This window comes from Panthera uncia, chromosome A2 (assembly GCF_023721935.1).
Source record: "Panthera uncia isolate 11264 chromosome A2, Puncia_PCG_1.0, whole genome shotgun sequence".
NCBI classification, from domain to species: domain Eukaryota; kingdom Metazoa; phylum Chordata; class Mammalia; order Carnivora; family Felidae; genus Panthera; species Panthera uncia.
The window spans coordinates 106,319,815-106,346,484 of NC_064816.1; the positions used below are offsets into that span (position 1 = coordinate 106,319,815).

General features: G+C 38.6%; 1 protein-coding gene across 4 annotated transcripts in view; it reads left to right on the forward strand.

Annotated features, from left to right (window-relative positions):
* Positions 1-10,467: 10,467 nt before the first annotated feature.
* Positions 10,468-26,670, forward strand: part of HDAC9 (histone deacetylase 9) — a 903,132-nt gene continuing 886,929 nt past the window's right edge. For all 4 annotated transcript variants that reach the window (XM_049642883.1, XM_049642881.1, XM_049642880.1 and 1 more), the window contains exon 1: positions 10,468-10,542. The gene's annotated coding sequence lies outside the window, so the exon portion shown is untranslated. The remainder of the gene's footprint in view (positions 10,543-26,670) is intronic.

The following is a 26,670-nucleotide window of genomic DNA, read 5'->3' on the forward strand; positions in this document are numbered from 1 at the left end:
TTGGTCTTTTTTGATAAATATAGTCTGTCTCACATTATCCTTCTTGGTCTTCTTGGCCTCAATCTCTAAGAATATCTCTTTCCATGGTGTTATGGATATTGCAAAGCTTTTGCAAGTAACCAAGTTTACTGAATATGTGTATTACCAGGACTTGCTGACTTAGCATTAAAATCTTATGAATTTCCTTTGTTTATCTCATATGTCTCAATATTGAATCTTTTGTCTTATGTATTCCATATTCCATAAACTCTGCAATTGGACTTTGTGTACTACTTCAGCATGCGGGTTAGGAGCTGAACCCTGGAGTTAGACTGTCTGTGTCTGAGTTTAGGATCCCATGTTTACTTGCTAGTTGTGGGATTTTAGCATTAATTAACTTTACTCTGTCTCAATTTCCTCTTCTTAAAGATGACAATTAGTACCCAAATTGTAGGGTTGTTACAAAATTGGAAAGGGGTAATCTATGTGCTAGCACTCAGCCTGGTGACTGGTGTATAGATGAGCCTAAATAAATAAATATTATTATTATTATTATTAAAATAATAAATATTATTATTTTAATTTTTGTTTTTAATGTTTATTTATTTTTGAGAGAGAGAGAGAGAGAGAGAGGGAGACAGAGGATGAACAGGGGAGGGACAGACAACAAGGGAGACACAGAATCTGAAGCAGCTCCAGGCTCTGAGCTGTCAGCACAGAGCCCGATGCGGAGCTCGAACTCACCAGCCGTGAGATCATGACCTGAGCCGAAGTTGGATGCTTAACCGACAGAGCCACCCAGGCGCCCCAAATATTATTATTATATTATTATCAATACTATTGAGGCTCCTCTCTGTAAGAGGATTTTACTTCACACAGCATTGAAGTTAGACTTGGCTAAGTGACTCGCTTTTGCTAATGAAACATGAGGGAAACTGATATATGCAACTTTCAAGGGGAAGTTTTTAGAGCAGTGCACGTGTCCACCATAGCTTTGCTCTTTCTGCCAAGAAAATGTGCTTTCAAGACAGCTGTGCTCTATGTGTTGAGGCCCTAGAATAGACACATTATGGCGGAGACTCATAGCTGAATGGCCAAGGATCAGTTTCATGAAAATGAAATAAACCTTTGAGATTTGGGGGATTGTTTGTGCATAATGTAAAAAAAGCCTATACGTTCCTCATGCCGTCAGAGTTCATTGTCATACTGTTACTTGTTGGCTGTCTTTATATCTGAGGTCTTTGTTTATGTTTCCTTTTATAGAGCAAAATATACCTTCTATGGCCTCATAGATCATTTGGCTGGGCAAAGACTTGACCTCTGAGCACTACCACTGTTAAGACAAGTCTATGTTATCTTCTGCTCTGTACTACCATTGTTGCTTATCTTGACACTTTTCTGAGTAACCTGGTAATTTATGAACACCTAGTTATAAAATATTAGTGTTTTTAAAGAATTTTCTGCCAATAAAAAATAATTTAAAAAGTGTTTATTCCTATTCTTCTGCTTGGAGGATATAATGCTTATGTATTTCAAACATAGATCCAATTACCACAAATTATTAAAAGAAAAAAGACAATGGCAATAATGGGAGTTAATTTACTTAATGCTTTCTATGTGCTCCTGAATTGCATGAAAATAAAAATTACGTATTTAGAAGTCCCTAGAAGAGCTTATTATGTAATAAAATGCAGAGATTAAGCTTTTTAAACACTTCATAAATTTTAAGAAAAATTCCCCTACATGTTCCAATTTTATTTAATAGTACATGATTATAGCTTTCAATGACCAAAACTGTTTGTAAAACAAATAATTTTTTGTTAACAATCATTACCCAAATTAGTCTTTTTCTAAATTTGAATTTTCTTAAGGCTATTTTATGGATGTATCCTGTTTTCTTAGGCAGGCAGCCATAAGGAACTATAGAAAAGAAGGTGCTTCTTTACAGGAAATTACAATTGTCTTTAGAGAAGGAAGGGGCATTCTAATGTTCTTAGTGCTCTGAAATAGCAACTGCAAAGTTAACAGCAAAAGATTTAGGATGAGAAACCAGAAAAGGAGGGTTATACTGTAAAACTGATTTTAAATACTGATCCAAGTAATATCAAATGCATTGGAAAACTTTTTACAACTTATGTTACAGTGTATGGAGTTTTGGCTCAGAGGAAGACAATAAGTTTGAAGATGATGGTAGATGTACTTTCCTTTTCTTTTTTCTTTTCTCTCTCTTTGTCTCTCTCTTTTTTAGTACTTACGCAGAAAAGGCAGAGTAGGCAGTAGTTAGTTATACTGGGAGGAGGACACCGATATAAAAGGTGTATCTTAGATCAGAGAGGGCTCTTAATCTGGACTAATTAAGACCTACTGTGGTCTTCGGTGAGTTTACTTAAAACTTCCGGATCTCAGTATCCTCATTTGCAATATTGAGTTGGATTAGATGTGACTGCTAAAATCAGGATAGTGAATATATGAAACGTCATGAAATTCTGTAACTAAGCACATTCTTTAAATTTTATTTATTTATTTATTTATTTATTTATTTATTTATTTATTTATTTTAAAGCTCTATGTCCAACGTGGGGCTTGAACTCATGACCCTGAGATCAAAAGCTACATTAAGCACATTCCTTTTAAAAATACTGAATAATGAAAATTTTCTAGTAAAGTCAATATCAATATTTTTGAAACTTAACTTTGGGGCTATGGTGGATATTATAGGTTGGTTCCTTCACCCATTCAAACTCTTTTTATCCTGTGTTTCTCTGGTATAGAGGCTGGAAAAATACATACTACAGAAATAAATAAATACAAAAGAAAATTTGCTATTCCAGCTTCTCTTGCAGACAGTGTTGATGATGCGATAAAGCTGTGTTGAGTGAGAACTAAGTAGAAGAGTGTTTAGGGCTGCTGGGAAGTCTCTGTTTTTCTTGATAAATGTATTACCCTTTTTATATTCCCCCTTTTGTTGCCTTCTGGAAAGTAGATTTGATGGCTGGTACTACAACAGACATTTTGTGGCAATAAGGGAAAAGGCCCTGACAAATCACAAAAACCTTGCCTCTCCATTCTTGAGCTACCAAACCAATAGCAGTAGGTTCCCATCTTCAGACTTCTTACAGTGTTAATAAATAAATAAATAAATAAATAGAAAGGAATCTAAAATAAATTATCAAGGTATCCTAAAATTTGTATAGGTTTATTCTCGTGGCAAACAACATTATGCACATGGGTGAACACCCTCAGTACAAAAGGCAACATGAACTTTATGCTTTCACATAAGGTAACATTATATTAGAGTTGAAATATAACTTAATGATTACTTCAAGCATACTGAAAATTAACCCACAAATAGCATTAATTTGTTCGTGTTCTTCCTCTAACTTAAATGGCACAAAACTTATATATGTTAAGAACTATTTTCTTTTTTTTTTTAATGTTTATTTTTTAGAGAGAGAGGGAGACAGGGCATGAGCGGGGTAGGGGCAGAAAGAGAGGGAGACACAGAATCCGAAGCAGGCTCCAGGCTCTGAGCACAGAGTCCAACATGGGGCTTGAACCCACAAACGGTGAGTTCATGACCTGAGCCAACATCGGATGCTTAACTGACTGAGCCACCCAGGTGCCCCAAAGAACTATTTTCTAATAAGGACTTTACCTAAAAATTTTATGTATAAATATATGCATATACCAAGAAACATACATCTAGATTTTGAAATCTTTTCTTTCAATGTAAGCTGATTGGCTATAGATTTGAGGTACCTTACTATGAAATACTTATAAAAATGGATATGGAAGCTCTTCTTTTAAAAGAAACTCACTGTGAAAGTATAAAAAGCAAAGATTTTTCTTTGATTGTTTCCTAATTCAAAAACTTGGTTTGACAGTCTGCTAATGTGCGCACGATAACAGTGCTTCACATTTGCATCTGACTAATTGCAGTTCAGAGTATTTCATAAATGAGCAATGGGTTGTGATTAAACCTCACTATGACCCACACATTTTTGCATAAGAAAGGAATTATTAAAAATAGAGGCAGCATATTCATCCAGATTCCATTCAAAATTTAGCAAGGGAAAGAAATCCTTAATGGGTCACATTACAACCTCTATTACTGCACAGACCTCTCCCTTCAATGGGGAGTTCCTGAACAGATGATGAGCAATACAATATCCATTGTTGCAGACCTAGAAGCGGACAAAATTAATTGAGAATGAAATAGTCACTTAAATCTCCTGAGGAAGTATTATCAGTAACCATGAGAAAAATTATTTTCAAAATGAAATGACTTCCAAGAAAAAATGATCTCAGTGAAAACTAGAACTTTTATGGAGAGGACTAATGCACTCAATGACTTTTATGGGTAACAAACAAAATGAAAGCCACATGATGGGAAGGTGCTATGGTGTGTATACAGACATTGGCCTTGCAGATTGGGTAGTTTCTAGGCTGTACCTGACACTAAATATATCCTCCTTTCTTATTATACATGTATATGCAGATTCAGTTTTTAAATGTGCCTGAGGAACCCAAACTTCAGTATCACCTTGCATGGAACTATTTCTGGGAGTTCAGATACACAGATTGTGGAAGTGTTACCAGTAAGTTTTAGGGCTGTGGAGCCCTTTGCTTTCACCTTTTCATATCTTGTAGTAAACAGGGAGAGAGCCAGGTTTGGTGGGGTATGAGGCTTATGCATATTCGGGGCCCTTTCAAGTAAAATAATACAAAATTATGAATATAGGGCCTTAGAAGGCACCTGTGCACATGATAGTCCCTGAAGCTTAAGCTTTATTAGTTTCATGGTAAAACCCACCTCTGATAGTCCATTCTTCTAGCTAAATTTCTTTATCCCTTCCCTCTAAATATATATCTTTACTTTTTAAAATGGCACCACCCTTTGGTGAGGATGTGGAGAAAGAGGAACCCTCTTGCACTGTTGGTGGGAATGCAAACTGGTGCAGCCGCTCTGGAAAACAGTATGGGGTTTCCGCAAAAAGCTAAAAATAGAACTTCCTACACTCGAGCAATTGCACTACTAGGTATTTACCCAAAGAATGCAAAAATACTAATTCAAAGGGATTACGTGCACCCCGATATATTTATTGTAGCATTATCAACAATAGCCAAATTATGGAAACAGCCCAAGTGTTCACCAACTGATGAATGGATAAAGAAGATGTGATATATATATACACCACATTTTTGGTATATGGCTTTATATATACATATATATGTATATATGTATATGGTGGAATATTACTCATCCATCAAAAATAATGAAGTCCTGCCATTTGCAATGCTTGGATGGAGCTAGAGAGTATTAAGCTAAGGGAAATAAATCAGTCAGAGGAAGATAAATACCATATAATTTCACTCATATGTTCAATAAGAAACAAACGAGCGAAGGAAAAAAAAAGAGACAACCAAGAAACAGATTCTTACCTATACAGAACAAACTGATGGTTGCTAGAAGGGAAGTGGATGGGGTAATGGGTTAAATAGGTGATGGGGTTTAAGGAGTTCCCTTGTTTTTTTTTTTTTTAATTTTCCAATGTTTCTTTTTCTTTTTCTTTATACACACACACACACACACACACACACATATAATTTATTGTCAAATTGGTTTCCATACAACACCCAGTGCTCATCCCAACAGGTGCCCTCCTCAATACCCATCACCCACTTTCCCCTTTCCCCCACCCCCCATCAACCCTCAGTTTGTTCTTAGTATTTAAGAGTCTCTTATGGTTTGCTTCCTTCCCTGTCTGTAACTTTTTTTTCCCCTTTCCTCTCCCCCATGGTCTTCTGTTAAGTTACTTAGGATCCACATATGAGTGAAAACATATGGTATCTGTCTTTCTCTGCCTGACTGATTTCACTTAGCATAATACTCTCCAGTTCTATCCATGTTGCTATAAATGGCCAGATTCCATTGTTTCTCATTGCCAGGTAGTATTCCATTGTATATATAAACCACATCTTCTTTATTCATTTGTCAGTTGATGGACATTTAGGCTCTTTCCGTAATTTGGCTATTGTTGAAAGTACTGCTATAAACATTGGGTGCAAGTGCCCCTATGCATCAAAAAGGAGTGCCCTTGTGATGAGTGCCCTTGTGATGAGCAGGGAGTGTCCTTGTGATCCTTGGAGAAAAATGTGTAAATGAATGCACAAGAATTCCAAATGAATAATGTAAATCAAATAAATATGTACATGCATAGAATATTAAAAGTTATTTAAGTTACTTTTAGTGTTTATTTTTAAATATTTATTTATTTATTCATTTATTCATTCATTCATTCATTTAAATGTTTATTTTTGAGAGAGACAGAGAGACAGAGCACCAGCAGGGGAGGGGCAGAGAGAGAGGGAGACATTGAATGTGAAGCAGGCTCTAGGCTCTGAGCTGTCAGCACAGAGCTGGAAGCAGGGCTGGGGAACTCGCGAACTAGGAGATCATGACCTGAGCTGAAGTCAGATGCTCAACTGACTGAGCCATCCAGGTGCCCCTAAATATTTTATTTATTTCAGAGAGAGAGAGAGAGAGAGAGAGAGAGAGAGAAGCGCAAGTACAAGTGGGGCAGGGGCAGAGAGAGAGGGGAACAGAGGATCCAAAGCAGATTCCCTGCTGACAACGGAGAGCCAGATGCAGGGCTGGAACTCAAAAACCAGGAGATTATGACCTGAGCCAAAGTCAGATGCTTAACCAACTGAGCCACCCAGGAACCCCTAATTAAATTACTTGTATTTATTTTTATTTTTATTAAACTGTTTTAATGTTTATTTATTTTTGAGAGAAAGAGAGCACAAACAGGGAAGGGGCAGAGAGAGAGGGAGACACAGAATCCGAAGCAGGCTCCAGGCTCTGAGCTGTCAGCACAGAGCCCAACCTGGTTTGAACTTGTGAACCATGAGATCAAGACCTGAGCTGAAGTCAGAGGAGTAACTGACTGAGGTACCCAGGTGGCCCTTAAATTACTTTTAAAGTATGGACTACGCATAGTGACTTACTTCCAAAGAATACAATTTAGGAAGGGGAGAAAAAAATTTATGGTGGAGACATCTGACAAACACTATTTTAGCCAGGTCAGCATCAGCAGTGATAGATCATGTTGCTAGTATGTACCCTTGATATGATGTGCTAAAAATGGCATTTCACATGTGTGATTTCCCTCCCCAAATCCATAATGCAAGTCTCAACATGAGAAAAACATCAGACAAATTCTACTAGAGGGCCATCCTGCAATAGAGCTCATCATCACTGCTCCAAATTGTCATGGTCACAACAGACAAGGAAAGTCTGAGAAACTATCACAGCAAAGAACAGCCTAAGGAGACATAACCGCTAAAGACAATGTGGGATCCCTACATGGGATCCTGAGATAGAAAAAGGACGTTAGGTAAAAACTAAGGAAATGCGAAAAATTATGGACTCCACAGTTAATGATGTCTCAATATTAATTCACCATATGTAACAAATGTACAATACTAATGTAAAATGTTAATAATGGGAAATTATGTGCGTATGTGGGGGGATATATGGAAACTTCATAGAGCTTCTCAATTACTCTATAAATCTAAAACTGCTCTAAAAAATAGTCTTAAAAAACCTACAAAAACATGAATAAAGTTATCTGTCCTCTGTGTTGAGGAGACCCTAAAACCAGAAAAAAAACCAACGTAATACTGCATCATGAAGGCTAGGTTTGAACAGAAAGCTGTGGGAGTCCCATCAGGACTTCTAAAAGAAACTATAACCTTTCTTACAAAATGTTATCTTAAAATATTGGAATCTCCAGTAGCACCTAGCAAATGCCTTGCTTAAAGTTATCATGGAAATATCTAAGAGAATGATGAGCAATTCAGCTCCCTGTTGTCAAATGACTTAGATGTGGTAAAAATAAATAATTAGAGATGGCGAATGTCAGCTATGCCCTGTACCAGCTCCCTAAAAGGCGAAAATGAGTTTTGGTTCAAATTCTGCCATACATACCTTTATTACACAAACATCTAGTGAAATCCCAGCACATTTGTCTTTTTTTTTTGTGCTTCAAAAGGCATCTTGTGTGTGTTTCAACAGACACTTTATGTGAAAGGTTTTCTTGAGAGACAAGACAGGGATAATTGCTTTCCTTTGAGTCAGTAGTAGCCAAACACAATCGTCATCCAAAAAAAAAAAAAAAAAAAGCCTGGGCACTAGACCATTTCCGAAAGGACTCTATCTTGGAAAGTAAAGGTTAAAGGTCACTAGATGTTTATACCTGCTTATGCGTAGTCCATATGTGAATAAGAAGTTTCTCTGAAATATATTTTTAGTCAACAGTCAACACAACCCATTTCACTAATGAGATCCCATTATCAAGATTCATCCTGTTGATGCACACATCCCTAGTGTAGACAGAAAGTTGAGCAAGCTGTTAGCACTAGCAACCTTAGGATAGTGGCTTTTTTATTTAAAGCTAGCTGACCACCCTTGTACTATGAATTCCTCATTAGACCAAAGTGAGGTTTAAATCTAACCACAACATGCCTTCATTCTACTATAAATGCTGAACTATTTTATTTTTTAAAGATAATATTTTCTCACTTCTTCAAAATTTTGTTTTAGAGAGACAGAGCGAGAGAGCGAGTAGGGGAGTGGGGCAGAGAGAGAGAGAGAGAGAGAGAGAGAGAGAGAATATTAAGCAGGTTCCACCTTCAGCCCAGAACCCCTAGGGTGGGACTCCATCCCACGACCTCATGGGATCATCTCACGATCCTCATGAACCCTGGGATCATGACCTCAGTCAAATCAAGAGTCAGATGCTCTACTGACTCAGCCATCCAGGTGCCCCAAGGCTGAACTATTTTAAATTAGACACCGTACTGGTTTCTCTGAGTTATCCGGGTCTTTTTGCATTGACAGTTCAATTTTAATACTAGAATTTAAACTAAACCCAGCCACTGGCCACTAACTGAGACCTTGGCCAAATCACACCACGCCTCTGGATCTCTGTTCTCTTCTCTGAAAAGGAGGGCACTAGGTTAAGTGTCTCTTGTTCTTTACATCCGTTTAACCTATGAGCCAGTAGCGTTTTAGCTGACTTAGAGGAAAACAGAAATGTACATGCAGAGACACTAGCTTTGATTTGTTTGAGAGTCACATTATATACACTACAATATTAGCCTCTTTGAAAGATTAAATGTTAGCATTAGATAAGTATGTGTAGGACAACAATTTTTGAAAACATCCTTCAGGTTTCTACTCCATATATAAAGGATTCTATAGGTGTAAGTGATACCAGAATAGACGAAGTTGTAGCAGGAAAAAAAAAAGACAACCCAGCTCTGCAAAGTAAAAATATTAACCACTGAAGGGGATCACCTTGTCGCTTCTCGGACCTACTAACTCTGCCTCCCCTCCCTCATGGTTGGTCTGAGAACAGATGGTGCTCTCTGTTCAGCCTTAAAACGCCACAAACTAAATCATGTTTCCAATAGCAATCACCATTATTTCCTCCCATTTCCCATTCGTTTTTAACCTCCCTCCCCCCAAATGTAACGTTTTCTCTTAAAATTTCCTTGAATGATTCTCTAAGCTGCAAGCGTCTGTGGGGACGCTCCAGGTACCGCCCCAAAACGCTCCCTTCTCTCAAAAAGAAGTGGCAGAGACGTGGACCCGCGGGGTCTGCGTGGCGCGCACCTGAGCGGCCGCGACTCCCCGAGCTGGGGCGGGCACGGCGGCTGCCTGGCTCCTTCCCGCACCGTCCTGGGTCACGGCCCCGGGCAGCCTAGGCGCCCTGCGGGAGGAGCGCGGGTCGCCAGACCGTCACCTTGCGCCTCGCGTGGGCGTGTATCGCTTCGGAAACCCAAGTCTTCTCAGGCACCCGGTCCTTCCCAGGGGAGGAATCGCTGGTCCTCCACGCCGCCCTAGGCGGCTCTCTGGGTCCTGCTGCCTCCCGCACGTCCTTCCCCGCGCCTCGGCCGCGCGCCCAGGTTTTCCCGCACTCCTTGTTCCCCCGCCCCGGCTCGCGGGTCCCGGGCCTGCGGGTCTCCAGCGCCTGGGCCCGCGGTCCCGCCGCCGGCCCTGCCTCCCTTCCCACCGGGCCCCGCCCAGCCTCGGCCGCGCAGGGGCTCGGGGCCTGGCCTCTCCGTCTCCCTCCCACCTCCGCCCCCCCTCCTCCCAAAGAGTTGCTATTTTTAGTAAATCCTCCGCGCGCCTCCACCCGCTCAGCTCGCAGCTCGCAGCTCGCTGCCGCGCGCACCGCCCTCCCGAGCTCCCCCCGCCCCCCGCGCGGCGGCCGCGGCGGCGGCGCGTCCCGCACATCGCGCAGCGCGCACCGAGCCGGCCCCGCCGCGCCCGCCACCCTCGCGGCGGTCTCCTCCTCAGGCGCCTGTCGCGGCCGGTAAGTGCCTGCTGGCGGAGCAGCGGCGGTCCCCGAGTCAACTTTCAATCCCCCCTTCGCTTCTGCCTCGCCATTCTCTTCTCCGCGAAAGATGGCTGTTTGGAGAAGGGGGAGAAGTTAGGGGGTCGCCGACGTGGGGCGAAGGAGGGCGCGACAGCCTCAGCAGGAGCGGGCGGAGGTGAGTGGCACCACAGCCCGGTCCCCGGCTGGTGTCGGGGGAAGCCCTGGTGGGGGCCAAGCGTCCCCCGGATGTACCGCTGTATTGCCGGCTCGGATTCCCCAGGTTAACAGCATCCCAGTCCAGACCCCGGCACAGCTTGCCTTGCACCTCGAAACCCGGAGGCTGTGGTGGGTTGACGGGAACCTTTGTCGTAAGTTCAGCGCCAGGTGATCTTTTTTTCTGCTGGGCAAAAAGACATTGGCTACTCAAGCCCAGGCGAGAGGTCGGTGACATGACACCCCCCCCTTTCCTCCCCCAACACACACACCCAGTTTATGCTGGAGTCGAGTTATGAATGAAAAGTTTTGTACAGCCAACGTGTTGCTTGAAAGGAGCAATACTTAGTGGGGGTACCTTTGATGTTTCGTGGGGGGGACTTCAGTTCCATGACTACAGATCAGAATTCTGGGCTTTAAGAAAAGTTCCGGAGCCTGGGGGATGGCTAGTAGAAGGAGATTGATGAATCGTAAACTCACTAAGGTAAACTGGTTAATTAAATGCCTGGAGGGTGTCACGGTGGGGATAGGAAGGAGACGAGGCGACGGGGGAGGGCGGGGGGGCGTTCCCTGAGTGCCTAGCGGGCAGCGTTTGGCTTTGAAGCCATCTCCCACTTATCCGCAGTGAGAGGTGTCAGAGGCCTGTGCGTTCCTGTTGTGATCGAGGGGGACTGAGCTGCTCTCCAGATCCGAGGCGCGGTAGTCTGGAGAGGTGGCCTGCAGCCGGGAGCTGAGGACGCGGTTCAGGTGGTATGGAATTGGAAATTCTCTAGTGAGTCTCCCACGCTCTAGTTTGAGGAAGATCTTTCCAGTTTGTTTTCCCTGCCAGGAGGTGTGTATTATCTCCTAAAAGGAACTTTTAGGTTAAGTAACCATAACATTTTGAAATCTATGAGAAATGGGCTATCTACATATGTGCCATTACACACATATTGTGCCTGTGTGTGTGTGTGTGTGTGTGTGTGTGTGCAAAATGTGGGAGTGAGGTAAGAAGGGCTTAAAAAGTTGAACTTCAACTGGAAAAGGAAGTGAAGAGTATTATTCTCCCCAAAGGATATAACAATGCTCATACAACTAAATAATCTTGGCTTGTTGAGATTTCTCATAAAGGGTAGGATTTAGGAATTAAAGGTATTTAAAGTACAGTCCATGTTTTCAAATCTTGCAAGCATCCTTGAAAGCTAGGATAAGGGAGTAACTACATAGAGAAGTCATATTAAAGAAAAAAATTAAATTATTTGCAAAGAAAACAATTTGACATTTGAAAAGGTCTGGATGTTATTTTCTGATGTGCTGCAAATCTTTTAAATCCTGTAATTAATAACAGCACAGAATAAGTTGCAGTTAGTAAATGAGGACAATTAAAATATCATGCTTGGAAAAGATATCTTTTGAACTACTCTTTGGTACTTTGAATGTTTATTATGGAAATTATTGTGACTGAAAACTTGTTTAATATATTTGCTTTTTGCCACAAATAATTAGTTCTCCTTTTCCTTTTAAACCACTATTCCAGTTTGCACCAATTTAATTACCCAAAGACCAAATTACTGATGTGCCTTCTGGAAAGCATTTGCATTTAAGCTACTTAATAAGAATATTGTATTTCCAGGAGGACAAATAATTTAGTTAGTTTTAAAACTTTTTTTGTAATTTATTTTCATCCATTTTGTTTGAGTGGGGCAAATCTCAAGAAGAGAGCATTTTCTTGGAATATGTCATTTTCCATGTGGGGAAAGAGTGAATGTTTTCATAGATGTTTCAGTCACAAACAGGTGCAAGTAGAGTTGGAATCTTGAGTCTGACCTTTGATATTAAGCTACCAGCTAGAGAGAGAGAGAGATGCTTTCCCAGCTCTCTTCCTGAATTGAACATCTCCATTCAGAATGGACATAGGTGCACATAGGACATAGGATTGTGCAGAAGGAATTAAGTATTTTAAATTAAGTACCAGTTTATGGTTAGGAAGGAATGATTTTTTTCTTTCTTTCTTTTTCTTTTTTTTTTTTTTTTTTTTTTTTTTTTTTCTTAAACCTCAGTCTTCCTGTTTCTCTCTGCAATTCAGCCTGTTGGGCCTGCCTTCATTGGGAAGTCAGACCAAACACTCTGGCTAGAAAGAGTTTGGCATATTAAACTGACATCCTTTAAAAATAAAGATGGCCCTTCTGAAATTAAACAGGTAATTTTATACACTGTAACAGGCTTTTATGATTGAGTGTTTTATGACCATCACAGTGCCCATTAATATGGTAGACAGTTGCTTTATGAAGTTACTGCCACGAATATAAATAATTACTTATTATATGTATTTGGGGTATATTTAGACAATATTTGGGTTTTTAGGAATTTTAAATGATAAAGCCAACTGACCATATAAGTTGTCTAATTAACTAGTTCCAGTGATACACATAGTTCGGATTTGTATTAATATCAACATCTAAGGATGTTTTAGGGTTGTGTAGCTGTCATTTCTTTTCATTAGAATTGCTTCTATCTTGAATTTGTTTAAATATTACAACATATTATACTGCAATTTACACCTGCTCAGTGGGGAAGGTGTAGGTTATTCTTAAATAGAGATATGGAGAAATAGCTAACAAGGAGACTCAGTTGAGAAACATATGGACATCATAAAATCCTTCTGTATGTAGCATCTGTACCTTCTCATTAGTGAAATATTGTAGTTATGGACATTTTTTATTACGTTCAAATGTGGCTTTTTATTTTTGCTTCAATGGGTTTTTTGTTTTAGAATGTAATTATATTAATGTTTAAATTGGCAGGGACTTTTATTGTTTGAAGTCCTTTCCTTTCAATAAAGATGTCGTACTTAATTTTTACTGCATACATCCGCAGAAATGTACAATTGTTTCCCTATCTTATTATTATAATGCTTACCTTTCTCAGATATTCTTCAAAACATTTGAGAGGCAGGTAGGAAGACATATTGTTCTCATTTTCAGAAGAAGGTAGCAGGTACACTGTTAGATCCAAGGTCACACAGTAGTGAATTACTGTGAAGCTGAGGGTGACATCTGTATTTCCTGTGTTCTGTTCACAATAGCATGCTGCTCCCATGGCCATGTTAAATGATATTTTCATAAATTTATACATTCCTGGATTTCAAAGTGCTTAGCTTTGTAGATATGCTGATCAGATTTTATATCTATCGGTATAGTCATATGGGAATGAGCCTTACTGTTGTCTACTGATGGGGGAGAACTGCAACCCCAGTAGTTAGTGCTAAAACAAACACACACCTCTGAGGGTTATTCATTCCTGCAGTCAGTCCATGTGCCACGCTTTTCTCTGTCCCCATTGGCCTGGCCTTATCAATTATATACCATCCTTTCATGTGCCACACTTTTCTCTGTCCCCACTGGCCTGGCCTTATCAATTATATACCATCCTTTTAATGGTCAAAGCTGCTTTGAATTTTATCAGTATGGTCATCAGGCTTGAAGATCATCAGGCTCACTGATGAGAGAATCAGAATGTGATTTTTGAGAAGATAGAATATTGACAGAGGACAGTAATGGACCGTCCACTCCAGAGCCAGCCAGCATCGATTAGAGATCATGTTTTTCTGGGTGTTAGGACACCTGTCTTCTCTTATTAGCTCTGCTTCTTTGGCTGAACTTACGAAATCAAAGTGAACAGAGAGTTTATGCAATTATCTGGTTGTTTCTGTTCATGTAGACAGTTTCTCTTCGTATCTAGATAAATCAGATTTAAAAACAAAAACAAAAAACAAAAAAAGGATAGCAACTTGTTCTTCTGTGGAGAAGGTACTCATGACATTTTTTTTTTTTTTTCATTTTTCCAAATTCCCTCTTCTTCAAATCTCACTAGACTTTTTCAGGGTAATTGCCCACATGATTTGTAACAGCCAAGACTTATGATATTGTATTATTAGATTAAAAAGTGGAATACATTATCCAGGATACAGAAGAAAGCATTGTAATTTCATAGACAATAGCAATATGTAATATTTGGCTTCGTGTATTTGACGAAAATACTTTCAGGCATTTTATTTATTTAAAAAAATTGTTTTAATTGTTTATTTTTGAGAGAGAGAGAGGGAAAGAGAGAGAGAGAGAAAGAGAGAGAAAACGAGCAGGGGAGGGGCAGAGAGAGGGAGACACAGAATCTGAAGGAGGCTCCAGGCTCCGAGCTGTCAGCACAGAGCCTGGTGTGGGGCACGGACTCACGAGATGTGAAATCATGACCTAAGCTGAAGTCATATGCTCAGCCAACTGAGCCACCCAGGCACCCCAGCATTTTCTAATGAGGAGAGGGTATCAGGAACTCTCTACTTCATTAGGTTTATTTATTTACTGTCTTTCCCTAAATGTTTGGTTTATAGGAGTTCATCAAAATGTTTTAAGTGTGAAATTTGAAAAAAAAAAGATTATTCAAGTGTGGTTTGCCATTTACTATAGGTTATTCTGTTTAGAGCCTCAAAGAGAGGAAAGCAACCCATATTTAATATTCTTTGCTAACTAGGGAGAGTATAGCATGCTGCTGGTGAGATTGAGAAGAGTTGGGATTGCTGGAAATGGTACTTTCTTCCCATTTCTACAGAATACATGATAAGGAGATTAGTGTGGAGTAGTCTAGTTTGCATGGAACTGTGATGAGTGGAATTTGACTTGGCCAGTGAAGGAAGGATAAAATTTGGTTCACTCAAATATCACTCAAGATATTTGGCAGCAAGTCACTGAAACTAACTTTAGTTAATTTAAGAATTAAATAAATGTATTACAAGATATCGACTCTGTTTTCTGTTGCTTTGGACACATTGCCACAAATTTAGCGGCTTGAAACAACAAATGTTTATTATCTCAGTTTCATTGCTGTACATGGCCCAATTGCATCCTGTGTGCAGGGATCTCACCAGGTGTTGGTTAAGCCTGCAGTCCTATGAGAGGTTCACCTAGGATCAGGTCTGCTTCCAGCTTTCCTAGATTGTTGGAAGAATTCATCTCCTGTGGTTGTAGGACTGAAGTCTCTATTTTCCTGCTGGTTGTCCGGGGCCACTCACAGCTCTTAGAGGCAGCCTGCTGTTCTTTGTCATGTGACCCTCTCATAGGTAGTCTTACAACATGGCAGCCTACTTTTCAAAGCCAGCAAGGAAGAGTTGTTGCTTCAGTGTGATAAGACAATCTTTTATAACATATGGGAGTGACATGACATCATTTTTGTCACAAAACATCATCTAATCAAGGGAATGACATCACTCATCTTTGCCATATTTTGCTGAATAGAAGCAAGTCATATGTTCTACCCAAACTTAAGGGGAGGGGATGATACAGTGGCATGACTCGCTAGAGGTCATTTAGGATGAATCACTGAATCTTTTTTTTATTTTGTATATTTCAAAGTTTATTTATTTTGAGAGGGAGAGCAGGAGAGGTGCAGAGAGAGAATGAGGGAGAGAGGATCCCCACACTGCCAGGGTGGAGCTGGATATGGGGCTCATGCCCACGAACTGCGAGATCGTGCCCTGAGCTGAAACCAAGAGTTGGACTTGTGACTAACTGAGCCACCCAAGCACCCTGCCCATTGAATCTTTGGAATAGTCAGCAGACCTTGCTTAGAAGCCACTCAGTCAAAAACAGTGCTCAAAATCTGTCTGCAGAACCGATTCTGTGAGACATTATTGTGGACACTGTTGGCACACCAGCTTCTATAATAGAAGATGGGCTCTGTGTCATAAGACAGAGCATTCTTCATATATACCAATGTGGTTTGGTTGCTCATGGCCCAAAAGGATGACAAGTGTCTACTGCTGGAAAGAAGGATAAAAAATGTGAGCAAATGATTACTTAATGAAATGTCAAAGGTTTTGACCAGGAGAGGCATGATGACCGACTGGAGATGGGGTTTAACTGGAGAGTAGCTGGAGTCCTGCAGCTCCTTAGAAAGAAAACTCTTAATAGGATTTGGGAGAATGGGGGTAATGAGGTTCCATTTAGGAATGGTGGTAACAAAGGAGTAGAAGACTTTAAAAAGATGAATCCCTAGGAGGCTTGTTAGTCTAGGAATTGACTTCATTAGCCCTTAATATATTCCACATATGAAAGAGAAGGACTACTGCCACTCGCCCATGCCTGGAGCCAGTATGTGATTTGGAGGTCTGCAGCTTGCCCTCCCCTTCTTTTTCAGGAGAGAACAGAGCCAGAGACCATTTCAGATCCATTGTACAATTGGGGCCCAGTGAATATTAGGTATTGTGTAGGGGCATGGAGGTCTATTGAGTACAGCTTGTGTTTCAGGCACTTTGCAGGAATGATTTTATCCAATCTGCATCTCATCTCTGGCCACTGAGTTCCAATTTTCCTAGTTCTGCCACCTCCGCTTCCCTCCCAAGGAAATGGAGACTTTGAAAGGTTAAATACATTGCTAAGGGTCATTCAGATATGGGTGGGACCAGTTGAATCTAGTTCTGATTTCAAAGCCCATGGTCTTATACATCCTGTACTCATAAGCAGTAAGTGAGGCTTCCAAGGGAAAGCTTGTTTTTCCCACTGGAGTGAATGTCAGCACTATAATTGCTCTTGGGTTCCTTCGTTCATCTTGTGAGAACTGGATACTGGAGTATGAGGGTTAAACAGAGGAGTGAGAGAGTGTGCTGTATCATGCCTTCTTTTTTTCCCAGCAGGAAGTACAGATTATAGGTCTGTCTTCCATCTAAAAGTAAGAATGTGGAGTGGAGGCTGTATATTTTTATTTCTACTTATCATTTTGGCAGAAATATAAAGCTCTGTGTCTCCTTTTTCTCCTATATGTAGATTTCTATTAAATTCAATTAGGAAACATTATGAATTTTCATTGCCTCTTTGACCATAGGGTTCTTTCTGTAGCTTTTTCAGTAGATGCAACTGTTTTGATCTACTTGAAAAGTCTATTGAGACATTCCTCCTTTGTTCTTCTATTACTTAGTCCCCCTTTCTACTCTGTGGTGCCTCTGAATTCTATTCATAGATATTCTGCTTTTTTTTCCTTCTGTTTTATGTACTTAAATCTCTTCTTTAAATGGATCTAGTTCCATTGATCGGAATCATTTGCTCAGATCCCCTTGCTGTTCTACTGCAAAATACAAGCTCAGTATGGGACTCATCTGTATTCTGCTAATTTTACAGAGTTGTACCCTCCATCCCAGCATGGTATGAGGAAGACTTTAAGATTTCCCTGGGTACTCAAGTCAGAATGTAAACACTTTAAACTGAATACCCTAAAGCAGCTTTCTCATTGGATTGTATTCTATCAGGTGCATACCTATGGCTTATTAGGGTCGAGTACAAGAAACTAATCCCCAGCAAGTTATAGCTCAGGAAACTTTGAAATACACTTATTTTTTCATATAGGATTTAGATGTTCTAACGTAGCCTCGGCCAGATTTGACTCTAAAAGCTGAAAAACCTTAGCATGGCATGCAGATTCTCTCATAGTCTGGACCTAGCCTCTATTTATTACCTTTTCATTTTTAATTCTTGCCACTCCTTGCTGTATGGCTTTAAGGATATAAGCCCTAAACTTAGAACTAGAAAGTGGCTTAGGTTTTACATAATGAACAACCAGCCTGACATGTAAAGAAAAGTCAAGATGTGAATGTGTATATGTGGAGGGGGTGAGAAGGTTGTAGGGAATAAACAATAACAACGTTTCAGTTCCAGCATGGAGTCATTCTTGAGGCCATTCTACTACTGTTTTTGTGGTTTTATGTTATGTGAGCAAGAAGTTATACATAAATTGAGTTTCTGTCTCTTTCAATTGAAGGAGTACTAAATAGCACAAGTTTCTTTCAGCCAAGGATTCTCCACGCATTTTCTGAACCTGCCACCTCCAGAACTATCAGTAGCTTATCTCTTAGCCACAATCAGAGCTTTACTCCTCTGGGGTTTTATTTGGAAAGTGTGCCCATTAGGAGGTGCACCTTCTCTGTGCTCCTTTCCACCTAATCCCAACTTCTTTCCCTCCCCTGTTGTGATGCTTACTGCAGCTGACAATGATCTCGTTCTTCTCTGAATTCTTAGAGTAATTTAGGGCTCTGGCAATGGTTTACACAGACTTAAAGTTTAATTTTAGTGTTAATTGATTTTAAAAACCCATAATAAGAAAGGCTACTGTATGAGTAAAGCCATTAAAGGAATTTGCATTTTATTGCCCAGAATAGCATTTTTATACTTCTGAGATATAGTGATATACTTAATGTATGATTTACATAGTTTTTGTGGTCTCTTTGCAATTCATCAGTGGCCCACTAGTGACCTATAGCCTCTCATACCTATTTGGAAAGAAAGGAAGAGGCGGTCTGGCTTCATGATGAAAACCCTTCTAAATAAAACACGATGCGGAAGAACAGTCTGATTTTAGCTGAGGCTACTGGTCTCTACAGTATGAACCTAAGTTATTCTTATTAAACATTTTATGTAACTATGTAGGAACATAAAATAAAGTACAAACATCTTTACTTGCAGATTTCACAAATTATAAAACGAAAACCAACAAGCCAACATTAAATGTACACAACAGACCCGATGAAATTAAGAAGAGCTGGATTGACTTTTGTGACAAGTGATATATTGCTGAAGTTACGTTGCCAGTGTTGCATTTAAGAATATAAAGATGTAGCCTCAGATCCTGTTCTTATTTAATCCATTTCTGTGTTTTATATTAATATACATGCAGAAAGTATCCTTTGAAAAAAATGAATTAAAAAAGGAAATCCACAATAGTAACTTCAAGGCTTTGTTTGCTGGTTCAGGGTAATCAGACTTCATATATGAACAAAAGTCTCCAAGTGAATAATCTTCAAATCAGTTTTAATGAAGTATCACCTGAGTACTCTATAATCCCTTTTTGTTCTCTTAAAAATGTGATCAGCATTGTAAAATTTTTGAATTCTAAATCAAATGTGTGAGCCATATCCAAAGATTGTAGGAATGGTGAACAGATTGTGTAGAAACTCCCCAGAGATAGCATGCTGTGTCGCCTTCAAACACGATGATGATTTTAACCACTATAGTGCAGGTACTTTTGGATCCCTTGACCACGTGTTCTATAATGACTCAATTAATCCTCACCTTTTTTTCTCATCAGATTTTATTTATTTAACAAACTGTATGCTATTTGTCTTCACCTAGTACCTGCATGATTGAGAACACCAATAGCATGAAAATTCCATGGTGGTTATTTCATTTTAAGATACTTATTCAGAAATTAATTAGAATATATTCATATTTATTTTACACTTTTAGATCATTGTCCTAGTGTCCCAAAGTGCAAAAGCAGAATTCCACATCAAACTCATGGATTTCAGTTTGAAGTACATAGATTGCAAATATTGTCACTTAAAATATTATACATCTTACTCTGTGTTGTATTATTAACTAGATTGTAAACTCTGTGAAGGCAGAGAGAATGTGCTTACTTTTTTTTTAAAGTTTATTTATTTTGAGAGAGAAAGAGAGAGAGAACAGGAGAGGGGCAGAGAGGGAAAAGGAGAGAATCCCACGCAGGCTCCACAATGCCAGCACAGAGCCCAATGAAAGTCATGAACCATGAAATCATGACCTGAACTGAAGTCAAGAGTCAGACACTCAACCAACTGAGCCACCCAGCCGTCCCTGTTTTTTGTTATATTCCACAGCGCTAAGTGCATTTCTCAGTTGGTGCCAAAGAAGTATTTGCTTATAAACAGCTTGACCAACTGTTTGTATGTTGTTATTTCCTAGGGCACTGTGAGCTCCCCCTTGAGGGCAGGGACTACTTTGTTTTAATCTGTAGACCCCAAATGCCTGGCACAGCAACTTTTACATGAGAAATGATCAGTAAATGTTCTGAAAGAAAGAGTGGGTGTGTTATTGACTTGTGTGTGTGTGTGTGTGTGTGTGTGTGTGTGTGCATGTCTTCTTTTAGATCACATGTTTCATATACAAGGCAATTTTAACACTTTTATAGATCAGTGTTGTCTAATAGAATTTTCAGTGGTGATGGAAATATTCTGTATCTCTTGTTCTCCAGTTATCATAGTCACTAGGCATGTGTGACCTTTGAGCACATGAACTGTAGTTAAGTCAGGCTGAGAGCCTGAATTTACTTTTATTTAATTTTAATTATAAAATAATGCCATGTGGTTGGTAGGCAGCTCAGGCAGCCTCCATTCTCAAACTCATTTGCCCACATCACCAACACTACATTTTTTGGTTGTAATTGGATGTTGTTATGGAGATTGTTGTTATTGGGTAAATGAGTTATATTAATTAACTAATTAATCAATGCCCTATTACTTTATACACAGGGCAGTATATTCCATCAAATTGGTTTCATTCTTTTCCCAAAGGACTGATGACATTGTGTGTCATCCCACCATCTGATTTAGGTGTTCATCATTTCCTTATTAGTTCAGAGGCCTGACACTGACCAGTTTACCAGATAAGCTTTACATATACTTTCTTTTCTAATGGCCCAGGTTTCCTTGTCTCTCCTAATAAACCATTTAAACTTGGATTCACTATTTGTTCATCGTTATTATCATCGTCATTGTATAAGATGGTGTTTATAATACCCTGTCTTTGATGTATTAATGTCTGCTGATATTCTGATTTTAAAGGTGCTGTATTCTTAAAAGTGTCTGAATTGCTTTTCTTCTATTAACGTTTTTGCTTTTCTTATCATTTTATCCTTTCTGGTAGAGAAGAAGAATGAAGTAGCATCATACACACTTAAACATATGGTAACTCAATCCTTATGTAAGATGTAATCCCAACATAACACGTTTCAAAGCTAGTATCAGGGGCATGAAATCAATACAACAGGATTTTCCATTTAGAAAGGCAGGAATTGCTCTAAGGTTTTTTATGCAACTTGTGGCACTTCAAGAGAAGACTTTGATTAAAATCCATCATATAGTTATTGAACTTCAGTATTGGGTATGTCCACATATATTGTCTCACTTAATTCTTTAGAGAATGCTGAATCTAGTAATATATAATGGTGTAGAAATTAAATATTCAAGTAAATTGAAATAAACTCTGTTGGCAAGTAGAAATACTTTAAAATTTTCCATTCATTCTCTCCTGCTGGATATTTAATAGTTGTTTTATATGGCAGAATTTGAACACACATACTTAGGTGTGGAGACTTGCCTTTGTTCATTCTTTTAGTCTAGCTTAGCAGTTCCCAAATTTGAATATGCATCAGAATTGCTTTTCAGGGTTATTCACTCAAGTGCCTGTGAACTATACTTTATGGCTGAGTTAACCCCTTTTCCAAGGTGGTTTTGTCAATTCTAAATTTTCATCTTGGAACCTACTTTTTCCTCTTTACCCAAGAGATACATCTTGTTTTATTTCTTTATTTTCACTTTCATTCCAGTGCAGGGCTACTCATTGAGAGAACCTGTGGATATGCTTTTGAATAGATTTCACAGGATAGGAGAAAACTCAGTAGCAATATATAGAATTTTGCACTCAGGAATTGCCAATTATGCTTTAGTCTCTTGATTGCTTTCATCCGCCTCTTAATGGTAAGATGCTAGCACTGCTTTTTATCTTCTGTCCCAACCTTGCTGATAAACCTTCCCCTAAAAATACTTAATGATGTGCATCATGCATTAGGTTCACACCATCTTATACAATTATGATGATAATAACAATGATCAAATAGTGAATCCAAGTTCTGTGAATTGTACTATAAATAAATAAATTTAACGTTTATTATTTATTTTGAGATCATGACCTGGGCTAAAATCAAGAGTTGGACACCTAACTGACTGAACCACCCAGGCGCCCCTAAATATATTTTTAATCTACTTATCTCTTTGACTCAATTTTTAAAGTTACCTGCATTAAAGTAAACATTTGATGAGTTTCACACTGTAGTAAAACAATAGTTATTTGCTTTTACTTATAAATATCAGCAAAGCCATTGCCAAACTGTGTGAGCTAACTTGTTTACTAAGAACATCCTTTTGGAGTTACTTAACTACTTTTTCTTTATTAAAACAAAGGTAATAAATTCAACTTGTGTATTCAAAAATATAATGCTAAGACTGCTCAGGCCAAATGAGGAAAATGTAAGCCAAATGGAGTGGGTTTTTAGAATAAGGGCTACAGTTTTAATTTCTCTAGAATAGCAGATCTGAAATATTCTTGGGGGAATTTATAGTTTTCAAGTAACTGTTGAAAACACATTAGATTTTTATTTCATATCCTGTTCTATTTTTCTTTTAAAGATATTTACATAATAAAACCAAATCTTTTGTATTTCCTCATGTCGTTGCCATTTTAAGTGCTCTTCATTCCTTTCATCCCTTCATTTCTTTTCATGCTTTTCATACAGTTTCCATCTGGTATCATCTCTCTGCCTGGAGGGCTTCCTTTAACATTTCATGTGGCATAGGGCTGCTAGTGAGGAATTCTCTTAGCTTTTGTATATAGGAAAGCATCTTTTTTTTTGGCCTTCATTTTATAAGATTTTTTTTTGATATAGAATTCTAGATTGATAGTATTTTTTTTTTCTTTTTCTCAACTTTAAAGATGTTGCTCCACTGTTTTCCTTCTTGCATTGTTTCTTAGGAGAAATCTGCTGTCATCCTTAATTTTGTTTCTTTTTCTATGTAACACATCCTTAAACATATTCCCTTTTCACTGGTTTTGAAAAACTTGATTATGGTGTGTCTTGGTATAGTTTTCTTCATTTTTTTTTTTTTTTTGTGTGATTTGGGTTCATTCACCTTCTTGGACCTATGGGTTTATGATTTCTGTCAAATCTGAAAAGAATGTAATCACTCTTTTCTTACAAATTTGTTTGGTTTCTTTTGTCTTCTATCGTCTTTCAGAAACTCCAGTTACATGTATATTAGGATCACTGGTGGTCTGTTTATCTTCTTTTATTCTTTTTTTTTCCTCTGTTTCATTTTGGATAGTTTTTATTGTGTCTTCAGATTCACTACCAGTAACCACATTTAATGTTGTTGTTGTTGTTGTTGTTGTTGTTGTTGTTATTGTTGTTGTTTATCACACACATTGTAGTGTTCATCTCTTGAAGTTTAATTTGGGTGTTTTAAAAATATTGGTCACTATTTCTAACTTTTTTGAACATATGGAATAGATTTATAATAACCAATTAAATGACCTTGCTTCTGAATTCTAGCATCTTTTCAGTACTTGACCAGTTTTATTGGGTTGATTTTTCTACTTGTTATGGGTTATATTTTCCTACTTCTTTGAATGCCTGGTTATTTTTTGGTGGATAACAGACATTGTAAATTTTACCTTGTAGAGTGTGGGATATTTTTATATCCCTATAAATCTTCTTAAGTATTTTTTTAATGGGATGCAGATAGTTACAGAAGCAGTTTGATTCTTTCAGATTTTGTTCAGGTTTACCCTAAACCCCATGAATTAGAAGGCTTTCCAGGCTGGTTGGTGGGAACAGGCACAATTCCCAGCCTTGAGTGAGTACTAGGTACTATTCCCTGTAGTCCTTTCCTGTGGTTCTTTCCCTGGCCTTGTGTTGTTTCCCTTATATATTGTACTGATCAGTACTTTGTGGAATACCTGAGGGTTATCTGCAAATCTTTGGAGATATCTCTGTTTAGCTTTCATTCCTCTGGAACTCTGTTTGGAGATTTCTAACTGCTCTGATCTCCGTAGATTCTTAAGTACATCTCTTCAGTTCAGGAGCTGTGCTGGGCTGTCTTTATTTTTCTTCCCTGAGCTATTATCTAGAAGCTGAAATAGTCATAGTACTCATGTCATCAGTTTTCCCATTTCTTAGGGTTTGCCTTATGTTTCCCATTTCTCAAGGATTATTGCCTGGTATCCAGTGTCTTGAAAATTGCTGTTCCATATATTTTGTACAGCACTTTCATCTTTACAAGCAGAGTATATTTCCCATCCCTGTTGCTCTGTCTTGATTAGAAGTGTGTGTCCTCCATTCATTTTTCTCTTCCATGAAAAATCTTGTTGGTCAGGATAATTTTTGAAATGATTTAAGTATATAATACTAACTTTAATGCAGTTTATTGGACATTCTTTTTATTTTTCAGTAGTTTCCAAACTTTTTAAAAAATTTTTTTTAACATTTATTTATTTCTGAGACAGAGAGAGAGAGAGAGAGAGCATGAACAGGGGAGGGTCAGAGGAAGAGGGAGACACAGAATCTGAAACAGGCTCCAGGCTCTGAGCTGTCAGCACAGAGCCCAACGCGGGGCTCGAACCCACGGACCGCAGATCGTGACCTGAGCCAAAGTCGGACGCTTAACTGACTGAGCCACCCAGGCACCCCCAAACTTTCTATAATGAATATTTCATACTGAATTTTTAATTTTAAAAATTAAGTTTTAACGGTCAGTTATGTCCCATATTATGCTTGATGATTTTAATCATTGCCCTAGCCATTCAAAATTCTTCTTAAGGCAAGCCAATCATAAATTAAGAATTTAAATTAGTTAAACATAATTTAAATATTTTTCGGTGGATAAAACATGCTACTATAAGGAAGTGGTATATCCTATTAGCTTGTTTTTTAAGAAGGATTAAAGTCAGGTAGCTTTGTGTATAATATATTCTTGAATTTATAGGATGTGAATGACCATAAAACAGCTAAAAAATTGCTGTCTTTTAAATTGTATCACTTTTTATGGAGTTCCTTTTTATATTTATTTAGGAGATTCTGTAGTTCATGGGTAGGCCTCTAGAATGTTCATATATCAAGTAAGTAGTGAACTATGTGCTGTTGAACTATTTTATTTTTGGTTTTCTCTAGTATTTAAGTGATAAAATATAGCACTGTGAACTTATGAGAATAGAGTGACAAAATTCAGGAGCACATCTTGCTTTGGTACATGCATGTTGTTACTTTAAGCATTTTCTGGCAGTAAGGGCACAATTGACTGTGTTAATTTAAAAGAATCTTTGAGGTGGTATAGTTCCATATGCTGTAGGAATATGTCAATGATTTTTGTATTTTATAGTTTGAGTTTTAATGTAGTCTTTTGAAAGCTAGTTGTTAAGCATGGCAGGAAGACTAGAGTTGCTTTAGAATTCTTAGGAAAATAATTTTGTAAGAACAAATTAAAATTAACTTTAACTTTCTTCAGCGCTGTCATAAATACCAGCACGATGAATCCAAAATTGTGGCAATGTTACATTGCTCTGTTTCCAGTATTTAAGCATAAAGGTTAGGCCAGATTTATATTCTCTTGTAAAATTGAACCAAAATATAAATTATTTCTAGAATTTTAAGAACAGAACCTTGAAAATTAAATACCACTCTGTGGTGGAGCCTCCTAATTATCTCCCAGTATCTCCTTTCTCCATTGTCCTCAAACCCAGAGCCTCTGAAGTTTTGCTGGGATCAGACCCCACAGAATAAAGATGATACTTCTCAGCCTCCCTTGCAGCTAGGAATTGTGCCATGTGGCAAAATTCTGGCTGTAGAAAACAAGCAGAAGAGATTTGAGTGACTTCCAGATGGGCCATTAAAGCACAGGGGTGGGCTCTCTTTTCCCTTCTAACTTGCTGGAATGTGGATATGGTGGTGTACTCTCTGAGACCTCCTCAAGAGGCCAGGGTTCTAAGGAGAGAGGAGCAACAGGATTGTTTTTAAAAAGCCTGGGACAGTGACGATGACTTCTTGAGGCAGAGCTGCCAAACCAGCTTGAAGCTTTATGTGAATGAGGAAGAAATTTCTCTCATCTAAGCCACTGTTATTTTGTGTCTCTGTCACACACAGGCAAAGTTATTTACACTGTTCTCCCAATTTTTTTTTGTTTGTCTGTTTATAAGACAGGTCGGTAGTGAATTTTTATAAGTGCAAGCTTAAGAGGAGCAAGTGATCATGCATCACAGAGATTAAAACTTGTTCTTTGGATGTGATTAAAAAAATTGAACTAGTCCAGTATCTATCAGCTGAAGAGGACCACATAAGTAATGATGGCTCTTCTCTGAGAAACGTAAACAAAAATTTGGGGCCCATAGTTTCTATGATGACTTTTGGAGAAAACAAGGTTTGAGAAGTGAGAGAAAGCTAAATTATTCAGCTTTATACTTGCTCACAGTCATCAGGTTTTTTTTTT